General features: G+C 37.3%; 1 pseudogene; it reads right to left on the bottom strand.

Annotated features, from left to right (window-relative positions):
• Positions 1-20,087: 20,087 nt before the first annotated feature.
• Positions 20,088-23,700, bottom strand: LOC116091798 (annotated as a pseudogene).
• Positions 23,701-23,917: the final 217 nt, after the last annotated feature.

Here is a 23,917-nt window from a genome sequence, read left to right as displayed (position 1 = left end):
TGCTCTGTGTTGGTCCAAAATACAGTATATGAACTGGCTCAGATCCCTTTACTCTAATCTATCGACAATCAACAAATAGAATGTTGGCATTTCTGCTTCAATTTAATGGTTGATTTTAATTAACACATTGTTTCTTTGTGTACTCAAACCCATTAGCTTATGCAAACAGGCCTAAAATCAAGAAATATTCTCAAGAACTAATATAATTGAGGCTGGAAGGTGAATATTCAAAAACATTAACCTCTTAAGAGAAAAACAAAATCTTTGGGATAAATATTTCCCAATTGTCTCTTAAAAAAAAAAAAAAAAAGATTTGGCTGGAGTGAGTTCCAGGACAGCTAGGGATATACAGAGAAACCCTGTCTCAAAAACCCAGAAAAAGAAAAAAAATATTTATTTATATTTATATGGGTAAACTGCAACTGTCTTTAGACAAACACCAGAAGAGTGCATCAGAGCCCATTATAGATGATTTTGAGCTACCATACAGTTGCTGGAATTTGAACTCAGGACATCTAGAAGACCAGTCAGTGCTCTTAACCACTGAGCCATCTCTCAGGCCTCTTCCTAATTGTGTTATCCCAGGTTTTGATATTTCTAAGCTCAGCTTCTTTCCAATTCATTCTATGGAAGGTTTTAAAGCACTTTACTGTGTGGCTCAATCCCAAACCTTCACAAGTTCAGAAAAACTGGCCATAAAGCCTTGGTATCTGTTTTTAAAGTTTATAGATGATTCTGACATAAGCCTGGTAACAAAAACACTTATCTATTTATCATTCCCATACCAATATCTATCAACTAAAAAACAAGGGGCAAACAAGTATAACCACCAAAATTGTCCAGTTTTACCCAAACAATCACTATTGTACGGTGCAGATTGGTGCACTGCCCACTTGAAAGCTACAACAGGCAGTAAACAGTTTATATACAGGTGGGTTGTTTTGCTAAGAAAGCCATTTAACTACATACTTATGGGATACAATGCAACATTTGGTAAATATTCTTAAATGTAGTAAATGAAAAGAAAAGTAAATTAGGCTATGAAAAGGGTCACATAAGAATCAACTATTTTGACAATGCTCTAGAAGTCAAGACTCTTCTTTCTTGAGTCCTGGCTACAAAATAAAGTCAATTCTTTTATAACATCTCCCTTTATGTCTAAGAAACATACAGTACTGACACCAACAACAAAAACTACATACACACACACATACACACACACACACATCTATGTACACATATACACACACATATGTGTATACATACACACACTCACATCTGTGTATACATACATACACACTCACACCCCCACACACACACCCACACACACACATACACACCCACCCAGACACACACACACACATACACACCCACCCAGACACACACCCACCCAGACACACACACACAACACACACACACACACACATCTGTGTATCCCATTGCCTACTCCTACTCCAAGGTAGGATTTTACACATACTTTTGGTAAAAAACATTTCTTCTAGTTCTACCATATTGTGACTGAGGAAAACACTAATCCAGAAAGATAAAATGAGCAGTCAAGATTATACATTACTTAGTGATGGAACCAGACATTGGAACAAGACTTTAGGAACACTATTTACTTTGTCACAAAAATCTATATGCCAAATGTTGAGTTGTAAGACTCTAGCTTCTCATGAATATATCCAAAATATATTGGTAATAAAAATTTTACTTAATTCTTGATTTCCTGATCCAGATATTGGCTACAGTATTTAGAAACATTTGTGTTTATGAATTATTTGAATTTATAATTATTATGAACCAGTGACTCAATGATTCAGAATTATTAATACAATAACTAGGTCTGATGCAAATAACTGATGCTTTAATACAATTATGAGTTTTAATTTTTATAAGCATAATTAAGTCAATAATTAACTCTGATTGTAGTGGGAAGATGGACTCATCCTTAAAAATGTTCTGTTATTACATATTGTTTCCAAGGACTCATCAAAGACAAAGAGGAAGGATTTAAAACTCTCGTGTACCACAGAGCCATAAAGACATCCACCAATGTCCTAGCAGCCTTCAAGCACTAACATTTAGATTCTGCCATTTATTTCTATTAGGTTGTTGTTCTATGCAAACCATGTCTTCTCAGAAACAATTTGATACACTATTGTCTGCCTATAAGAAAGACTGACACTAGTCCTTAAGTTGTTGCTTACTTTTTGAAGGTTAACAATGAAGCTTAATTCTATTTCCTTTCAATTTTGAATATAAATACATAGTTCAATTATTTATATCCACCCTCAACACCCTGCCCCTCAATTGAGCTACACATTACATTTCTATACCAAAAGCATGTCCCACACAGGTCACATGTTCCAGCACTTAGTGCAGGTTGACAATAAATACCCTTAGGCTGGAGCAATGAAGTTATAGTCCTCAGAGCAAGGGATACTCAAACCGAATAGTCCCGAAAGCAAAAGGTCTCATCAGAGGTACAGTCTGGTACTCTACTCAGAGATGGGGAGTTAATGCTGACAAGAAGCCCAAGAGGGTTTGGGAAAATATCTAGTAGGATTTTAAATAAGGTGACTTAAGTACTAGGTACACATACTTGAAGTTTTTCTAAAAGCTCTGGGGAGCCATTAATGATAAACAACCAGGATTGTTTCTAGGAACAGCTATGGTAGTAGGGGTGGTTGGGAAAATGAAGATAAAAGGCAAAAAGAAGAGCTGGGAGACTCTTGCAGACATCTGCAAGCTTTTGATTCAAAGCAGAACCAGCAACACTAGCTTGTTGAAATTACAGAATTTCAGGACCCTTCCAGACCTACTAACTTAGAATACCCCCTTTTAGTGAGATTTCCAACAGAATCAAACATAATCTTCAGACTGAAAATGTTACATGTCAACTTCTCAGCTAGGTAGGGACCATGGATCTAATGCAGGTTGGATCTCAAAGAGCTGCGACTAGCCCAATGCTTTGGGCAAAGAGCAAAGGAAATCTAAACTTAGCATATGAGACAGAGAGAAACTCTGAGAGCAGGGAACAGTTCAAATACTTACAAGCTCATAAGAGTGGAAAACAAGAATTTGTTGGTACTATGTGAGTACATCTGGATTATAGCTGAGTTAGGGAACCTGGACTCTTCTAAAAGCTTGCAGAGAAAACACAGCTATAGAATAGCTGTTAGTAACAGTGTGAGCATAAAATGAATCCATTAGAGACAGGAGACATGGACTTAGGAGGAAATACTTGTGTTTGGTGCCAAGTAGTTTCAACTTGTGGTATAAAAAAAAAAGCAAGAGACGGGAGGCAAGAGGGAGAGACTGAATGAGAAAAAGGAGGAGAAGTTGTGATTGGGATGTGAAGCTAATTAATTAATTAATTAATTAATAGAAAAGAAGAAGGAATTTGGCAAGAAGGCATTTTGGAGAAAAGATGTAGTCATCTGGGTGAAAAGTTTTATGTATGGAAAAAGAACAAAGATGTTAAAACTACATCTTCATTTATAAGTCATGAAATAGCTGTAAGATGGTTCAAAGTGTGTAACAAGTTGCACAGACTTTGGAAAACCTTACATTGCTGATGAGTGAAACACTAGAATAATTTATTCAGGAAGTGTACCCACGCTAAAACTGGTGATCTTAATATCTCTTGAGTGACATACCTTTATAAATACATAAAGAGTTCATCAAAGACCTAAGAATGTAAAAAAGGAAAAGATTTAAAATTTCTACAACAACTATTATGAACCTCAAAATTGGATGGGATCCACTTTTACTATCCCCTATTGACAGTGAAGGGACTGGATCATGGATAGGCTACTTAACACCACCAAGCAGAAGTCAGGGCCCACACCAAGATTTCCTCCTGTTTAATGATGGCAGAGTCAATAAATTTAACTACTACACTGGGTTGTACCCTTTTCTCTACCCACATCTTCATTTGATGGTCTAACCTACCAGTTATTACTAAGTTCAAATATATACCTAATTTTTATACATACAAAATGTGACACACAAGATTATTCAGTTCCTTCTGGGTATGTCTCTAATTCAGAAATTACTATTATTATAAAAAATAATATTTTTGCAATAATAAAATTATTTTGTAAAAATAAAATTTTTACAATTTTAAATTGAATTTAATTTGTTTATTTCAGGGCAGAAGGTTCATGTACCAATGTGTTTCTGTGGAGGTCAGGAAACAACCTTTAGGAGTCAATTTTCTCCTTCCATCCTGTGGGTTCCATGCAAAGAATTTTTCTCATATTACTTATTGATAAGCACTTTTGCAAACCATTGAGCTAACTTGAAGCCGAGAAATTATTTTTATGAGTAAAAATATGATTAAAAGAAACTATTAATTGGATATAGCACCATTGTAGTATATATAAAAACTGGATCTTGGTTTTCTGTATTAATTAATACTACTGTTAACAGAGAAGACTGACATCCTCTAAAAACCTTAGAGGTTTTACTCTGATGAACAGCTCCATTAATAAGGAAAATCAAGGTTGAAACTCAAATGGAGAAAGAGCCTGGAATCACAGATGATCGAGAGGCTGTGGAGGAGTGCTGCTTACTGGCTTGGACCTCATGGCTTGCTCATTTTGCTTTCTTATAGTACTGAAGACCACCATCCCAGGGGTAACATTACTCACAAGGAGCTGGGTCCACTGACACTGAACAGTGTTCGAGAAAATGCAGCACAAGCTTGCCCACAGGCCAGTCTGGTGGGGACATTTTCACAACTGAATTTCTCCACAAATGATTGTGCTTTGGGTAGTTGACAAAACTAGCCATCACAAGAGCATAATCCATCTTGGAAGGAAAAGTATGTCAGCAAGAACATGAGGTAGCTGGTCACATACAGTTGGTCCATAGTCAGGAAGCAGAAAGGTGAGTACTGATGATCAATTAACTTCATTCTTTTTACTTAGTATGAGACTCCAGTTCATGGAATGGTATACCCTACATTCTGAATGACTTCCTCCTCAGGCAACCAGTCTGCCAACATCCTTACAGGCAAACAAACCCAAGTGTGTGTTCTCTATCTGATTTCAAATGCAGGCAAGATAATTAACTACCATCCCTATTATACATCAGTTTTCCCACCTATAAATCAATATCAGGAATAACAGGTATTTATGTATCACAGGGGAGAATGGAGTAATATCATTCCATGAGGAACGCACAGTAAACACCCAAAAATATGGCAATAATCAGATAAGTAATTGAGACCAAGGAGTGAAATTCAGAATGGCAACTCCTCTGTTGTAAATTGTCTACCAGACTGCAGCACTTCTGATTCTGTCTCCACCTCTCTCAATTGTGGGTTCAACAACGAAGCCCAGGTTGGCAGGAAAAATCTCTCTTTTCAGTTTTCTTTAAATGAGCTCCAGAGGACTTTTTCCCCCTGACCATGATTATTTACTCTGGCACTAAGAGTTAGCAGCAAGAACTATGAGCAAAACCCTCCAAATCACATGGATATCAATAGAATGGAGCCTTCCAAAATTCCATATCCTGCTTGTGCCTCCAATCCAGAAACATCCCCTGACCTCCTTTTAACACTGACTGATGACGATGCAGATCTTCCAGGCTGCAGCCCTTTGCTCACTACAGCCTGTCTGAGTTTGTTTTGCCCCAGGACTATTTTTGCTCACATGGTTGTTCTCAGCCGCAGACACTCAGTGGAAACCAGAGAGATCCAAATACTTGGGAGGAACCCATAAACAAATGTAGGAAGAAGTAGCCAGTCTGACCATGGCGCCCACAAAAGCTTCTGAGACAGAATAGAAGGGGTTGGGAATGTGATCCCTACTATTTGAGAACTTGTCTAAATCTTTCTTTAGCTGTTTTATTATGCTGGGATAGTAGGATGCACACCTAGAACAGGAGGTTTGAGAAGAGTTTATTAGTAGTGATTGCCTAGATATCTACATATCTAAGGGGTTTCCTTTCTGGAATCTATGCAAATTATCGCCTGCGATCATGCTTGGAGAAATGACAAATTATCATTTCTTTAATTTTTCTACTTTAAAGATCGAGCAAGAGGAGAGGGGAGAGGATAGGAAGTTTTTGGAGGGGAAACCAGGAAAGGGGATAACATTTGAAATGTAAATAAAGAAAATATCTAATAAAAAAAGATCAAACAAAAAGAAAAGAAAATAGATCCTCAGTTTAGAAACCTCAGGAAACTATCAACCCAACTTAACATATATTGTAACCAAGAAAGGAAGTGTGTGTGTGTGTGTGTGTGTGTGTGTGTGTGTGTATTTATGTATATTCACATGTGTGTGTGTATTTACGTATAGAGGTGCAAGACACATGTGCATGTACCCATGGAAGCTAGAAGTCAACGTTAAGTGTCTTACTCAATTTCTTTCCATCTTATTTCTTGAAACTGTTTTTCATTGATCTGTAGCTCACCTGTTCATCTAGACTAGTTGGCCAGACAGCCTCAAGGACTCTCTTGTTTCAATGATGTCCCCAATGCTGGGATTAAAGATGCTTTCTACCACACCCAGCTTTTTATAAGTATACTAGGAATTCAAACCAAGTCCTCGTGTTTGTGAGGTAAGCATTTTATAAACTGAGGTGTTTCTCAGGTCAGAGAAACAAATGGCTTTAACAAATATCTCTAAACTGCATTTGCTAGTACAGGCCTGTCATTTCACCACTGGGGACACTGAGGCAGGGAAAATCCAGGTCAATACCAACTTGGATAGGATAGTGTGACACTGTCTAAAATAGATTAAGCCAAATTTATAAGTATTACATAATCAGTATTATTGGAAGGTCAACAAATAGTCCAAACTCCAACTTATAATATCCAACCACTACAGAATTCAATTTGTAGATTTCAGAAACAGGAGAGCAGGCACGGCAGAGCCATCCATTTGTCTCATTTCTTTCCTAAAGTATTGATTTTTCTCTTCTTTCTTCCTCACTCTAAAGCTCTATAAGCAAGAGAAGCTAAAAGCAAATGGAGATATTAAATAAAAGAAAGGATGAATACAAAAACCAGAGTGTTAAAACTCTCTTTTTGCAACTATAAATTGAAGTTTTCAGTAGCTTCATTCATTCCAACTCTGGCTCATTATCTTTGAAGGATGAGCAGCCCTAACTCTCCAATTCTTGCAGCTTAAAAAGAAAAATCCAGTGGCGAAGTTGGGCACTCTCCTTCCCCTCACTGAATGAGAAAGCAGAGCAATAAAATCTAATGAAGCCATTTTTTAAAACAGTGAGAAAACTAAAAGAAATCTTCACTGTTGCAAATAGCCAAATCTTTAGATGTGTGCCTAGTAAGTACAACTTTTACGATGATGAGAAAATAGCAAAACAAAATCAGGTTATAGAGCATTTTCACCTTTTCGCCTTCCACGGATGACTTGTTTCCCCAACTGAACAATAACTTCATTGTTTGCACTGAAGTACAGTACATGACTAGTCATGCTAGGAAGTGCATGGATTGTTGTGCTGTCAACATAATTTTTTTCCCACATACCCATTATGTCTAAGAATTCCTTCCAAAGTTAGAAACTAAAGAAAATTCACATCCCTTTTATTTTCTTTCATTACAGAGTTCTGGTGGCACTGAAACTAGAAATACTTAGTAATGTGAAATTATTATATCCGTTTTGTTTGCCAAATTGTTTGAACCTTTAGCAAAGGTGGGTAAAAAAAATGTGATCTGCTGTACTTTGCAGGTATACACAGTGGTCAATAACAGTTGAGAGTATTTGCTTGTTTAATAGTATGTGAAGAAATCAGAAATCATTAAGCCTGAAATGAAATACACGTAACTGTTCCTTTTTATTATCTTTCCTCCCAGTACTTAGCTACTCAGGGACAAAACAAGCAATCAGACACCAGTTATCTACAATAATATATTTAAAAAATTTTAAACTTGAATAAACAAAAAGAAATCAGACAACTTAATTATAAATTAGGGTCAATTAATGTCCATTTGGCAACATGAGACCTGAAGCGATGACTCTGTATTCTGTCAAGCATGGCCCAGAGACGTTCTTGTGTTCTGTTCATCGATGACCACATAGAACACATAATAGTAAGGGAATGTAAGAGTGCAATACCCATTCCAAGCCTTGGCCAAGACCATGCCCACATACCAAACAGCTCGACACTCTCTCATACTCAAGCTCGGTGCTCACAGAACTCTTTCCCTGTAGACAAAGTAGACATCAGCATAGGTCCTTCATTTCTTTCTGCTTTCTGTATCACGGTTTTTCTTTATTTCCTTTGGATTTTTAAGGGCTGAAACAATATAAAAATAAAACCTACCTGTAGGTCTTTGGATTGCTTAGAATTCTAAAGCCAGATGAGATTTTTGTTAAGACTGCCACATACACATATAAATATGTTTTCTTGAACCCTTGCCAATATCTATACATATATAATGAGTAAGGATTCTTGGCGGGAAATAAAAACCTGTCAATCTGATTATTTCTTCTCCTACGTGAGAGACAGGAATGCACAGAGGTTGAGTGTTCTTCTCCACCTCATTCTCTCATTCCAGGCTAGCCAGGGCATGTTCTCAGAGCAGAGGCAGTGTTGTTTCATTAGAAATGGAAATACACAGGCAGAGTTAGTTTTCAGCATCTCATTGGCCAATATTACTCTGAATGACTACAGTCGGAATCAAGAAACAAATAACCAGCTTCATTACCTTATAAGTCAAAGGATATAGATACAGAGAAGGCAAAGATTTAGGGTCATTAATTTGCTACTATTCAGCTTACTGAACGCCTTTTTGCTCTATATGGATAGAAGTCACATGTAGGCAAGAAATCCATCAAGTCGTGGACTGCGGCAGTTCTTGTTTCCTGATTGTTTGGCAGCTGCTAGCAGTAGCACCCGACATGGGGAGTGTTGTAGTTCTCACGTAGGCCTTGGATATGAAGACCTTGGCTTTACCAGGCTTTCTGTCTCTGTAGATCTTATGTAATGAGACATTTGGCCTTTGGTCTTTGGCATCATTTCTTTGGCTTCTTACAGTTTCAATCATCACTCTGCTTTCTAATTGTCTTTGTTTTGCTGTTTCCTGCCCAGAGCTGTTCTGCTTCATCAACTGGGCAGTGGTACTACTTCAGGATCAATCACACACAGGTGTTTGCTGCAGGTGGGCATGCCAGGAAAACAGGACTTCTACAAGTTCAGCACCTCTCAACCTCCCAGCTGTTAAGGAGAGATCAGTGGCTGCTTGGAAACCCAGGATCAGAAGCCAAGTGGCATCTGACCCAGACAGTGCTGGGTAATATTTGACCCATATAATGCCCACAGTATCTTCACATGTCATGTTTCACCTCAAAGCTTTCATTTATTTAATTGCCAGTCTTTCTTGTCCCTGGGACCCTTTGCTGCCTGCTAAGTTTCCAGTGCTAAAAGTAAGCAATGAATGCTATCCTTGAGAAGAGTTTCTTTGACTAACTGTTGTGTCAGGATAGCTAATACAGGAGAGTATTTCCTACCTGAACCCTCATGGAGTCTAAGAAGCCTGTGTGTATAGGAGGAGACAGCTTTGGAACACTCAGCCATTATCCGAAACAATCATAGTCATTTGGTTTGTCCAATCACAACCATTTGTTTGGACAATCACTCACATCCTTTACCCTCGGCAGTAATCACAACCATTAATTTTTTTTTGAACCAATCACATCTATGACCCTTAGCACTAGTCATAGTAGTTCTACAATAATGAAAAAAATACTAATCCCCTTTCTAGCTAAGGTAGACATGGTCATTCAGGCTTGTGATGAAAAAAAAAAAAAAAAAAAAAAAAAAAAAAAAAAAAAAAACAGCTATAAATTGCTTCAAACACCCCAGGTTGGGACTGTGGCTGCTGGAGCCAAGGCATTCAGCTATAAATTTTACATAGTGTCTCAAGAAGTCCTTGGAATGTTCAAGATGACTTCTGCTGCCATAAGGGCAGTCAAGCTGTCGGTGTGATAGAACTTTGGCTCAGGGAAGTTCAGGTAGCAAGAGACAGTCCAATAGCTACCAAGTATGGAGTCAGATTAGTCTATCCTTAGTGGTTCCACTTATTTGTAGAAAAACGAATGTTATATTATAAACTTAACAGAGTACATCCTAAATAGAAATAATGACTGTAACAGTACCTTAGCACTACAGCATACCTATCCAGTACAGGAGGAGTCCCTATGGTCAGTCTTGAATGCGGTGAATGCCAGTCATAGATGTACTCACAGTCACAGATGATGACACTGAGAATAAGCAATAGTACTGAAGATAAAACTAGACCACAGGTTCCCAGACATACAACTTAATCCTTTTGTATGATATCTGTGACATTTATTTGACTGAAGACTAATGAAATGACTGATATGGTAGTCGAAGGCCTATTTTGGGATTGAAAAATATACTTTATTTTATTTTACTCTATAAAACAGAGTTCCAAGAATACTATATAAAATATATTTGTACCGCTTTGAACCTAACATGAAAAGCTTGATTCTCTTCTGATGTTTTAAGAGTTAAGATGTTATGGTATTAAAGAGTCTAATGCAGGCCAGGCAAGGTCTGCAAGGAGAGAGGAATAAACTGTGATATCTAGGCATTTAACATTGCCAGATTTAGCAAATAAAAACACAAGATATCCAATTAATTCTGAATTTTAAAAGCAAAAACTAAATTTTTAATGTAAGTATGCCCCGTGCCTTTAGGGGAATACATTTATACAATAAGTCATAATGTGTCAAATTTTAAGTGTATCCTTTATTTTATCCAGCAACCCTAAATCTGCTCACAAATCATTACTAACAAAGAGTAACCTGTGTAAATACATGTAATAATGATGAGAACACATTACAAGTGATGATTTCCAGGGAAGTGCTATATTAAGAAAAAAGTCATCAGTCGTGATATGAATAGTAAGTGTATCAATACCTTCAAAAGAAACTCCCACAGAGTTATGTTAAATGAAAATACAGTAGGATTTTCATTGATATGCATGCAAGGCAATTAATTACCTCAGTGATTAGGATTTGAATTTGCAAATGTCAATGGAGTAACTCAAATTCTGCAACTTTTATGAGCATCTATACGATTGGAAAGTGAACATGGAATTAAAATCAGTTTCTCATAGGTCTCTGGGAAGAGCAGCCTTATATTCAGTATGTGAGAGAGACATACAAACCTGTGGTCTCAATAATTTCTACTCAACTCTTCTAGAATGTTCTACTGGCAAGAAAATGATAGTGAGGGAATTCAGTTTTCTGCACTCTCCAGGACCTTTGCCCAAGAAGCTGAAGAATCCTATATCTGAGCCTGGCATTAGAAGGCAAAATGAATGAAAAAATGAGTAGATGGATGAATGGATGAATGAATGCATTAATTGTGAGTATAATTCAAAGTTATATAAAAACAACTAATAAAATAGATATGAACAATTTTTATAAGTTGAATTGTAGACAAGATAAATAGTTAATGTTTGTAAGGTTCTGTCGACAGCTATCAGTAAGAATGAAGTTTAAAAAGAAAAAGCAAAGTATTAGCAACAAAAAACACTTCCTCTTAAATCTGGCCAAGCTATTTGTTAAAGCTGGTTCACATTAAATGTTTGTTAATTCAATTTATAAAAGTCAAAGCGAAATGGCCACTGTCTGCTGCACACAAAGAGGGCTGTATATGTGCAGGCGGGCACGAGGCCAGCACGCAGTGGCATATACACTGGTATCTTGTATATAAACATTGTTTGAGTCTCTAATAATCAAAAAAAATTCAAACTCTCTATGGTTCTAATATCCTTACAATGCAAAACAAATACTGAATTTCCTGTGTTCAGTTCCTGTGCTCGGGCTGTGGGCCCTCTTGTTGGCAACCAGCTGGATATGAGTGGGGTTTGTTTTAACATTTTCTTTAGGTCAAAGTTTCCACTTGCTCTAGGACAGACAAGAAGTTGCCTGTGAAGGAGAAGGAGAATTTTCATGTTATAATTTTTCTTCTAAATGACTAGGATGCTGCATTTCATAGTTTTTCATTTAGATGCTTATTTCTAATTTGATAATGCATATGAAACAAGTGAAACAAATATGTCTCATGAGTATTTTAGGAATTACTTTTAATTCATAATATAAGTTTATGCAAAATAGTAATAAATCAAAGTAATGTTAAAATATTCGGGGTCAGTTATATCCCAAAGCATTTGCCATGTATGTTACTGTGTGACATAAGAAAAGTCACTAAAGGGGAGAAAAAAAAAATCTTCATTTGTTCTCATAGTTTCTGTTTGTTCTTGAAATTCTACCATACAATTTTGCTACCATTCCCTGCACATAACTCTTCAGGCAAATGATAGAAATTGTATGTTAACTTTCTCGTATAATACATACCCGTCAGAGAGTCTTTATGTGTATCTTCCAGATGTCCCTAACTATGATGCAGAAAGTGAGCAATAAGGAATATTTGCAAAGTCTCCATCAGATGTCAATCCACAGACCATGCGTACATAGTGGCTTTTCCATGGTTTTAACCATTTGAGAAAAGGAAAAGAAAGTCTACTACAGTACATTTACTGAACAATGGTAAATAGTCAGTGTCTGTCATTAGTAACAACAGAAGGCGGTCTAGATGACGAGCTACTCTCCTTTTTCTTCAAGAATCATTTAACAAGCATTTACTGTATGGCTATGCTTATAGTAATTTTTGTTGAGTGTGTGTGTGTGTGTGCGCGCACATGTGTGTGCGTGTATGTGCATGTGTGTGTGTGTGTGTGTGTGTGTGTGTGTGTGTGTGTGTGTGAGTGAGAAAGAAAGAGAAACAGAGACAGAGACAGAAAGACAGAGAGAAAGAGACAGACAGACAGACAAACAGAGACAGACAGAAACAGACTGTAGATTATGTCAGTTTCACTTAAATAGCTCCCACTGGAATGTCACTCTAAATGGCCCACAACTTGGCATTTATTCAACAAAAGAAGGGTACAATTAAGAGATTAAAAATCAAAGTAGATGTCTGATATAATATGATACAAAGAGCAGGTTAATGGACTGTTTGCTGGTGGTGGTGGTTCCACCGTGTTATTTCCTATTGTTAACTGGGTTACCATAATATTCCATGAATGTCATTTAGTTTTCAGCCCAGAACGTCACTTAAGCATGGGAAGAATGTGTTTTGTTGATGAAAAACTTATCTGTATGTAATACTCATATGGACTTCATTCCTATTAAACCAAGATGCTTTATTTAGCCAACAATCTGGAACTAAAAAAAAAAAATTCCTATGCACTAAACCCATCCCTGTATCTCATGTTAAGACCAACCCAAATATCTTAGAACAAAAGAGAAGCATTCAATTAGCACTTTGGCAACCTCTGACATGTTGTTTTCTTAAAACAAACATTTTTCCATTGCTTTCTTATGCCTACCTTTTGTTTAGCTTTATTTGAACAAGTAATTTTCCATTTGAACAGACAGGAGAGCCACAAGCTACAACAAACTTCATACCTCTCTTGTATCTTTCAGTGATCAAAAGATGAGGACAAGATTTCAGGGGGAGCCATTGTGGATTTGGTCATCTGAAAACCAAATATTAAAGCCAGTTTTGCTTCTTGATTCACACTGGGCAAACTTTTAGATGTCTTTGGCCTCAGTTTTCAATCTTTAAGGTAAGACAGTTTGGATCTTAGATTATCCTGAGGAAGGTGGAACCACCAAACATGTGTGGCAAGATAATCACTACCAGAATACTTATAAAAAGCAACTCAGAGTCCATGAAATGGGTAGAATTTCATGATGGTCCCAAGAAGAACTCTTAAAGAGAGTTAATCAAACACAATAATATTTGAGTGTACTTCTAATTAAAAAAAATCTAAGAATGTATCAGTGGTCAAAAGAATGTAGACAAATGATGAAAAGCAGTAATGTATACTCTATTAATTTGAAAAATATAAAGTCCTTTCTTTTAAATCACATACATGATAAAAGAAATAATTTGAAAATTGAAATTAAATGGATATAGAAAATGTAGAAATATTAGCATATATACTGAATAACTAGATTAATAGAAGTCACTACATTTCAACATTTAATTTTGCTCTAATTTCAACAATCATGTTAAAATTTTAATAGTAAAATAAAGTAATTTTTATTATAAAATATCTCACTATAAAAAATTCTGTAAGAAATCTTTTTGTTTGTTTGTTCCTGAAAAAAGCTATAAAGGGGGTTTACTCTTTATTTGGAAGATCATAATCAAGATATAAGACTATGTTTCTCAAGCCATAGAATAAATACCCTCAGGAGAATTATAATAAGCCAACATGTACACAAGCTACGAATGACTTAGAAGATCAAGTTAACAATTTCTGGAAATTTTTACATAAGTTTACACGTTTATATTGATGCCAACACATGTCTTATGAAATATCAAATCTGTATTTACTTTTATTGTAAACTATGTTAAGAAATATTCTATTCTGATAGGCCTAAACCTGGAATTACAGGAGCAAAGTTGTACTTCTCTTCAAATAAGGCCCTGTAGAGTGTTTTCTGTTCTGACTAATGACAATTTTCAATAACATTGGTAGCAAAAATACTTACTTTCCCATACAACCATACATATCCTTCATTCAAGACTGGAATAGAATGCTAAAATAGGGCTTAAAAAATACATATTTAGAAAGACAAGTTGTTGGCTGCTAAATTACACTAAAAGAAAATTCATTCTCAAATACGGACCTTAGAACACCTGCTTTGGTAAATCCTGAGAATGTTTATTAAAATAAAGACACTTGCCTATAATTTAAAGAATGATTACTTCCAAAATGGAATCTTCATGAGAACTCATTAAAGAATTGTTATATAGACATGTTAGCATAGTCAATGTGGTGAATATTTTAGGACGGATGAGGAATCTGTATTTCTACACAGCATCTTTATAAAAAGCAATTTAATGCTTTGAGAATTTCACACGATGTGTTGGGATTGTATTCACCTGCAGTCCTCCCATACATGCCACCTTTAATGGAAGCCTTTTAATGGAAGCCCAGTTGTGGCTAAACTACTAAGAAGATTTAGATCCAACTGATGTTCAATAGTAGGTTTGGAATACAGAAGCATCTAGTGGAGGTACTGTTCTAACAAGACTGTTGGGCATTGTACTTAGAATCTTGGTCATCTGGAAAATGTGCAACATTCTGGGTTGCCAGAATCACTATGAAGAGGGTAAACTATGTTTCCAAAAATACTTCTTCTATCTGCTTAAATATGTGAACTGCTTTTTGACTGGACACAACACACTGTCCTGTTCTCTCATGAGAAATCAAAATTCCCAGGCTGTTAACAGATGGCATAATGTGTGACCTTTTCATATTAAACCAGCCTCCATCATACAAAGTCTCCCAGGATTGTCAACTTATTCACAAGTAGATGGAAAGATGAAATGCAGATGTAGTTTTAAATTATGTTTTCCTTAAATATAAAAGCCTAGAGGATCTCTGTCTTAGATAGCGTCTTAGGAGACGCGCTCCTGCATCTCCTGGTCTAAAGTATTCAGTGATCAAGATTGACCACAGTCTTCAACCTCCTGAGACACAACAAAAAGAAAAAAATTCAGCATCAAGTCCAATTACTGAAGAGGAGCCTGCATGCCATGTAACAAGTCCCCCAGGTGATTCGTATGCATGGTCACATCTTATAAGCAATACTGTAGAATACATTTTGAAAACCAGAGCCAAGAATAGTGACAGGAATAATTTTAACCTGGAGAATTTCAAGTATCAGTCTTACAGTTCAAACACCTTGGCCCATGAAAGACTTCAGTGGGACCCCACACCCCAAGAACATCTGCTCTGGGCCAGGAATTTTTCTTAAGGAAAACTCACATCTGAAGACAGTATATAAAACAGTGCATTTTTGCAATAAAGAGAAGCATAGATCAGTGCTACAGTTTGTAGCTTTCTTGGCCTATGAACACATTTCCTTTATACTAAACCTGTCCCACAGAATCAGAACTTTGTCTTCCATTTTCATCGACTCCCCTGCAGAGGATTAGCCTATTTTCCCAGCTCCACCAGGGAATGCATCATCCCATCTTAGCTGACAAATAATCGGAGACTTTCCAAATTACTATTCCCAAGCCACTCAGAGTCCCAAGCACAAATTCTGAATCAGGTGCGTGTGAACCACAAAGCAGAGCTTGCGTTGTGAAGGAAAAGATGAATCCCAAGCCTTTACAAGCAAAATCCTCAAGTTAATAAAAGCCATGCACAGCCTCAAGTCCATGTAAGGTAGGGATCAGCCCGCAAGAACAAGGTTCCCATCGGAACCTTCCCAGCATACAGTAATGACTCATGCCCAGAGCCATCTTGTCCCTGCAAGAAAAGCATAAATCATCACCCATTCTGAAAAGTGATGCCAAAAGTGCATTTTATTCAAATGCATTCCTTAAAATAATTGCTGAGAAAAGAATACAAGTGTGTTCGACTGACAGCTGATTCTTTAGCCTGTGCATCTGAATATGTCATGCAGTAACTAAGTGGATTCTAGAGATGTTGGTAATTCCTCTGTGTACTAAAATACAGAAACTATAGAGCCTGCTTTATTCTTTTTAAGAAAAAAAAAATTTTTCATCCTTCTGTTACATCCAGAAAGTAACTTTGTGAGTATTCTACTGTAAACCATTCTATAGTTCCTTTGTTTTTATTATTTATTTTCCTTTTAACCAACAGCTCTGAAAATTACATAAACAAGATTTCTATTTAAAAAATCTTTTTTCTTTTCACTCTCCAAAACCTTCCATTAGCATGCACAGAGTTCCAGTATATTTCATAATTTTATAACTCTGCTCTCATCTTGATACCCCTCGTTAGCTAATCCTCTTTAAATGCACTTTTATTGCCTTACATTACCTAAGCTTTTATATATTTCTTGTTATCCAGAAGCAACCTCTGAGGCAAGGATACAAAGGTGGGTGACTGTGCTCTAAGTAATTGTGTGAAATGCTGAGGGTGTAGTGGACTTACGCTAGGGGAGAGCAGAACGTTCATAAGCATTCTATTAGCAAGCACATCAATTCCTCTGATGTAAGATCTTAAATTTCGTTCTGTCAGCTGAGAGCCAGGCATCTGGGGTATTCAGTTACCAAATCCCTGACAGTCATTATTTGAGAGCTAGCTCTGGGTACACTTTCTTATTGTGACTTGACCTGTGCTTAGACTAAGTGTGGTAAAAACATTAAAAAAAAATCCTACAATAAAACAATAAAATCCTTTTTAGGTACAGTTACTCATAATGATCAATCTTAGGGATATGAACACAGCAGTCAAAGGGTAAGAGCGAGAGATCTATAATACCTTCTCCATCTCAGTTGAACTCACCAACCCAGCCCTCAAAGGAGCTCCTATTGAACAATGACACAGCCAACACTTAGCCTTCTCCAGAAATTGCCTTACTTTTTTGTCTGAAGGCTATTAGCCATGACTTGCCTTCTACATGAATTGTTCTCTCTCAGGCTTTGATGACAATAAATCCTTTGGGCCTACTCCTTTTTCTGCTTGCCACTCCTTATCATTGTACTGGGGCATCTTCCTGCAGCCAACCTCCACCTCGGAAGATTAGAATTCTCCACTGCACGGAGCCCTTGCTAGATGAGCTCATCTGTTGTTACAGCTCAAGTTACTTTCTAACCATATCAAACCATGTACAAACTTGTGTCTCCAAGGGCCCAGAACTCTTGACAAGTGAGGTGGATGGCTCATGTGACACGGGTTATCACACACTGCTTCAAATTCAACTAGTGAAGCTAAATATGAATTTCTTCTCATAGAATTAAAAAAAAAATGGCTTAATGTTTCCTGTCTCTGTGAATAACATCACGATCCATTCAGTTAGTCAGACTGAAAACCTGTAGTCAACCTTGATACAATCTCCTCCTCTCCTGCTTCCATAGTATCCATCTTAATTGAACTTTATCAATTGTGTCCCATCAGTAGACCTTTCTTTAGTCCAGATTCCTTTCCATTGTCCATATGAGCTCTTTAAATGAGTTTTTTTTCCATTATTCAGAATGAACTTGAACCCTAAGGATATCACCTCCTGCAACATTTGCCTCTTCTTGGCTTCTGCCTCATCAATCCTACTCTCTGCCTCACTTTTGATACTCTGCCTGCACTTCCGTCTTCCTGGTTCTGGAAAGTGTAGTAATCCATGGGTCTTAGGTTCTTATTTTCTTCTATATATTTTACACCAATGCCACCTCTCTTAGCACATGCCTTGATTTACTATATTCTACTCACCTTTTAGAAGGAAGTTTAATATAATTTTCTCAAGGAAGACCTCCCTGATTTTTTTTTTTTATCCCTTAAACTGAAGAATGCATTCTCCTTGCTTTCTATTTAAGACATCAACTTACTCTCTTAGCTCCTACTGTAATTAATTATTTGGGTAATTAGTTGCCTACTTCCGTGTAAGCTCCCTGAGAACAGGCAGTATGTCAATTTAATTCCCTTCTAAATACTCAGCAATTCCTGGCACCTGGTAAGATTCCTTCCTGTATTGTGCAAATACAACAATTCCCAACATGCGAGATTACAATAGTTACTCAAGGGCTTTTTTTCTAAGCTCATTCACAATTCCAAAATCTTATTTTGCTTAGATTGGGTTATATGTCTTCTTTCTTTTATATTCTACTATCTTTCCAAAACACAGGAAGTGTAGAGCATCATCCTAATAAGAGTAGAATCTGTAGTAATTTGTTACTTTGATTCAACAAAAGTCAACAGATTTGAGTAGCTTCAAGCAACAGAAATTGTCTCATAATTTAAGGGCAAGGAGTCTGAAATCAAGATATTTGTAAGACTAACTTGTATCCTCCCCATTCCCAGGATCTCATAATAATATTCAGAACTAGAGAGCAAGACAGAAGGAGAAATGTCCAAGCGTTGAGAGAAATTCATCTACAAAATGAATTACTACATAATTTTGCTTCTAAGAATATATTTTACATAAAAATTAACATAGGTATTATTCCATATTTACTTCTTGGTATAGTGTAGGCATTTTATGCATCATATATGGAAATCAAGTAGAAAAGGTGATTCTCCACCTTTATAAAGGAGAGAACTGTGTATTGCAAGGGTCATCAAAGAGTCATCATATTTAGCTTACTATCTTCCCTATGTCTGTTCTACTTCAATCCATCTTTCTCCTTTCAATTCTATGCCCACCCAGTTCTCATCACTCCAGACCATGTAACTCTGGGCTTTATCCCAAGAGGAAAGTTGTCCAACTTATTTTTTCCCTCCCTCCCAGCCCTTGGCAAGTCTGTTGGGTGACCCACTCAGACACCTCAGAGGGCCGCACCTCCCACCCCCTCAAGCCACAAGCAACAAAGCCTTAGTCATTTCATGCTCTTGGCTTTGTCATCATTTTGATTTCTTGAACATTGCTTTAGCGTTAACTCATGTCAGTTATGTAAGAACAAGGCAGAGATAGTTAAGGGTGTCTCTTGCTCAGGAACAACAATATAAAAGCTAGCATTTCAATTACCCAATGTCCACAAGACAATGGCCACTTTGCCAAAGTAATTCTGAAGCAAGAACTATTTGATTAGTTATTAAACTCATTGTTTCTGTACATACGTGTATGTAGTAAGCCAAATCAAACCATTCTTTTTTTTTAGTCTCTCCTAATTTTTTTCCTTTATACCTTTCTACATTTCATACACATGTTAAAAAAAATACATCAAATTAAAGGATTTGGTGTTCTTCATCCCCTGGATATAAAGCTTACTTTGTAAACAGACAAATTGTGCAACTTGTGGGGCAGTCTACAGGGTTGGCAAGCCTCACATTAGTTTCCAGAGGAGCTTCATGTCTTGCTTTACACATCAAAGGTTCAAATTTTATAGCTGCAGAATAGTCTCAAGTCATGAACATTTTAGTGTCAACCTTGGCCTCTTTCTTTTTCGCTCAGTTTCATTTAGCCTCTGTTTCATCTGTTGCACCTTCTGAGCCATTATAGCCTTTCTGTCCTCTTAAATATGTTTCCGTAGAATACTCTCACTGCTCTCTTCCACAGTATCTTGCGCCTTAGAAGGAAGCCCTGTTAACTTTTCATCTTCTGTCCCTCTTCTCTTCCATTCTACTTCTCAGTCATCATTCTGTTTTGTGAGTGATCACAAATAGGAGATAAACCTTCTTTAGAGAGTTCTTTCCACCTTTTCTGTATATTGGAATCTCCTTTTGTGTACTTTGCTCCTTCTACTGTACCCATGTAGGAGAATCTGAGCTGGCCGAATGTCTAAATAAGTCCCATTCGATACTTTCTCATATTTAATAATACTTGTTTCACATAAACATCCTCTCCCTTTTCCATCAGAACAAGAAGAAGGTGCCAGAGCACCTGATGCCCGCACTGCAATGGATCACTGCAGGTCCATGGTCAAGGTTCAAGGAACCAGATTGTTTAACTTTAAACAAGAAATTTAGGCATGAAGCTGATGCCTTTGGAACTCCAAAATCTGGTCAGGTGGTATAATGAAAGTGAGATATGGTTCTGGTTTCACCACTATTGATATTTTCTAACTGTAGTAGATGCACTGTATAATATGATTTTACATCTTCAGATAAGAACTTTACACTGAATCCTGTTTCCTTAAACACTATCTCTCGGTCATCTGTTAGCCAATACTGTGCACATATAATGGATTCTTTTTGTACAGTTCAGTTTAACATGCCAACTGCTTTGGTCTTTTACTGCCACACTCTGAGCCCAAAATGACAGCATCTGTTACGAAGTGGACCCTGTGTTCAGATGTAACTTCTTTGTGCCTCTTCTGTGTCAACTAAGCTGGCATTAATATAATCACTTTCAGTACTTTGCAGTTTAACATGACTGTGATCATCAAGTATAATGGCTGCCAGCGACACTGAGCATCCAGTTCCTCTTACTCCAGCTCCATGTTAGCAGACAGGGTGGTGGGGGAACATGAGCTGAACCACCACAGACGGCAGGCTTGACCCTGCTCTATCTGAGAGCGCTGGCACTGTGGCGCAAATTCGCTGTGTCCTGCCCTGTCCCCCAATCAAATCATTCTTTAACCTAACATTTTAATAATTTTAAGGTTTAACTATCACCTATCATCTAGAAAAAAAGAGAAAATAGATTATTTACAAATGAAAAAGGCATACCAGAAAGAACTGGGATGAACAGCAATCTTGATATTAAGGGTTAATCACCCACATAACCACTTTCACTTTCAAAGAATCTGATTTAAAAAATAATGTATGTCTCTAAACTTGTATACATAAATATCTATGAGATTCACATGATGTATTTTTAGTTTTAATTTATTTATTTTTGAGGTTATATTTTAGTTATGTCATTTCTTTCTTCCTTTTCCTCCCTCCAAACCCTCCCACATACTCTTTCTGGCCCTTCTTCAAATTCATGGCCTTTAAAAAAATTAATTGCCAATACACGCATATATGTTCCCAAGTATAATCTGTTCAGTCCATATAATGTTATATTGTACGCATGTTTTCAGGGCTGACCTTGGGCACTGGGCAACTAGTTGGTGTGCCCTTCCCTGAGAAAGGCCTCTTTTCCCGTCCCTAGCTTTCCTCAGTCGCCTATAGCACTTTGGAAAGAGCTGAGGCCTAGTGGTCTTGTCCCCATTCAGTTTTTCATGTTCATTGCTGTCCTCCTTGCTCAACTCACCTTTGGGCAGCCATGGTGGTGAGATGTTATGGGTTTAGCTTCTGGCATTACCAGGACACACAGTATCACACCAAACTCCCTGATTTCCGGGCTCTTAAAATTTTTTTATGCCCCTGCTTCTACAATATTCCCCAACCCTTATATGTGTGTTTGGTAGATTATCCACTGGGAAAAGTCTCCACAACTCAGTGTTTTGACTGGCAGTGGATTCTGTAATGGTCTCCATCTGTTTCAAAGGAAGTTTCCTTGACAAGGGGTAAAGACTACACTTATTTGTGGGTGTAAGCATAAGTATTTCTGTTTTTATAGATTGTTGTTAGGAATTATGCTGGTTTAGTAAATTAGTGATTGTAGATTCTTCTTCAATAACTGTGACTTCACTAGCATTCCGTAGCTAGCCAGGTTTCCAGGACCATGGATTATCTCCCTCTTGTTGAGTAGGTCTTAAGCCTAATTAGAAAGCTCTGGGTTACCACCAAGGCATGTGTCTTGCTACTGAACCCTAACAGTTATTGTACCATGTTGGCCACTGGTGTGGTTCACAGGTGTCATAGCTAGATAAGACTGCTGCCTCCCTTCTTTGGAAACTCGGATGATAGCTTCTGGTTCCACAAAACACTCTTCAGTGAGGGGAATCCTGTCTCTTATGAGAATTACTTCACATTTTACATATTCAGATCCATGTAGCAGCATGAGGAATGGGATAGTTACATCATAGGTATGCTAAAGAAAAAATAAGTACAATAGAATAAGTACAATTAGAAAATAAGCGTAATTCCATCAGAGTGGGGAAAGATTATCCTGCCATATAAAGCAACAGAAGAGAACACTTCCTCCTCCAGAGAAGCTTCATCTTATCAGGGGGTATATTTGTCTAGTAGGATGTATTTTCATGCTAGTACAAGGCAGATGACTATGAAGGACTGACTGACTGATAGGAAGAGTACAACGGAGCATCTATCTCAGCGTGAGAATAGCTCTGGAGTGTAAACTCACTCTCTAGAAGTCTTCATGGGATTATGCAAAATTCTGTCTACAGAAAGGGATCATCCTAGCCTCACCCTGCTCTCTTTACTTCCTGTACTCCTGTTTCATTTGAGATCTCTATCCCAATAAATCTCATTCATAGGAATCTCTTTCTCAGGCCCAACTCTTAGGGCCAAGTACCATATGTTTTAGGCACACACACACAGAGAGAGAAAGAGAGAGACAGAGAGAGAGAGAATACTGTTAATAGAATTACCCCATTTGAGAAAGCCATAAAATTACAAGTAGCAAAGAGAGGGCTGAACCTAGGGTTTTTATTTACATTTACCTGTAGCATACTATACAAAACTGTTTCCTTACCTTGAGGTGGTTGCTTACATTTTATATTTTTCCTATCAGTCAGTCCTTGGCAATAATTTGCCCTGGAGTAGGGTGAAAATATGACCTAATGGACAAAATTCTCCCATCAGGCAAAGAAAGCTCTCAGGAGAAAAAAAAATTAGTCATTTGCACAATACCTTCAACACATGTCACTGATCATGATAATAAATCAGTTATAAAGGAGATGTGCTACAGTGTGTTCTTAATGTAAAGTGTATTTTTCTATTGGGAGTAAAGAAAGAGAAGGAAATAATAAGAGAAAGGAGAAACAGGAAGAAGAAATAGGAGGGAGTATGAAAGAATGGTAATGGGATCAGAACAAAAAGGTCAAAACAGATTTTTGTTTTAGTAGGATTTAGCCTTCTGGGTGACCTCTAGTTCTGCACCCTGGCTGGTCATTTTTCCTTTCTAATTCTTTTCAGTGTGGAACAGTTGGAAATGTTTTAATCATGGGTTGAACCTCATTGCTGGAGTTGGCTGAAAAATTACTTTTCTCCTCAGAACTCTGAGCAGTTTCCAGGGAGGGCTTGTAAACTAAGTTATCTCTGGTGATGACCGCATCTGTGTGCACATCTGTGGTGCAGAAACAAGCCATGTAATAAAGCGTATCTTGTGCTCCATGACTTTTTGCCATGTGGGCTGGCCTTTCCCACCACATTCAACACACCCTTCTGTTATAAAAAAGAATTTGAATATAGAGGAGCAACACCCCACCCACAGGGTGAGAAGGAACCTTTTCTGTTTTTCATTTTGTGTTCACACAAGGCAAACATCACAGAATTCATTTAATATTTCTAAAAGGAGCCCTCCCTTAAGAGATGTAGCTGTCTACTGTGTGCCAGCCCTGACTG

Source organism: Mastomys coucha, unplaced genomic scaffold (assembly GCF_008632895.1).
Source record: "Mastomys coucha isolate ucsf_1 unplaced genomic scaffold, UCSF_Mcou_1 pScaffold15, whole genome shotgun sequence".
NCBI classification, from domain to species: domain Eukaryota; kingdom Metazoa; phylum Chordata; class Mammalia; order Rodentia; family Muridae; genus Mastomys; species Mastomys coucha.
The sequence above is the reverse complement of the archived record's forward strand: the minus strand, read 5'-3'. Positions and strand labels throughout refer to the sequence as shown.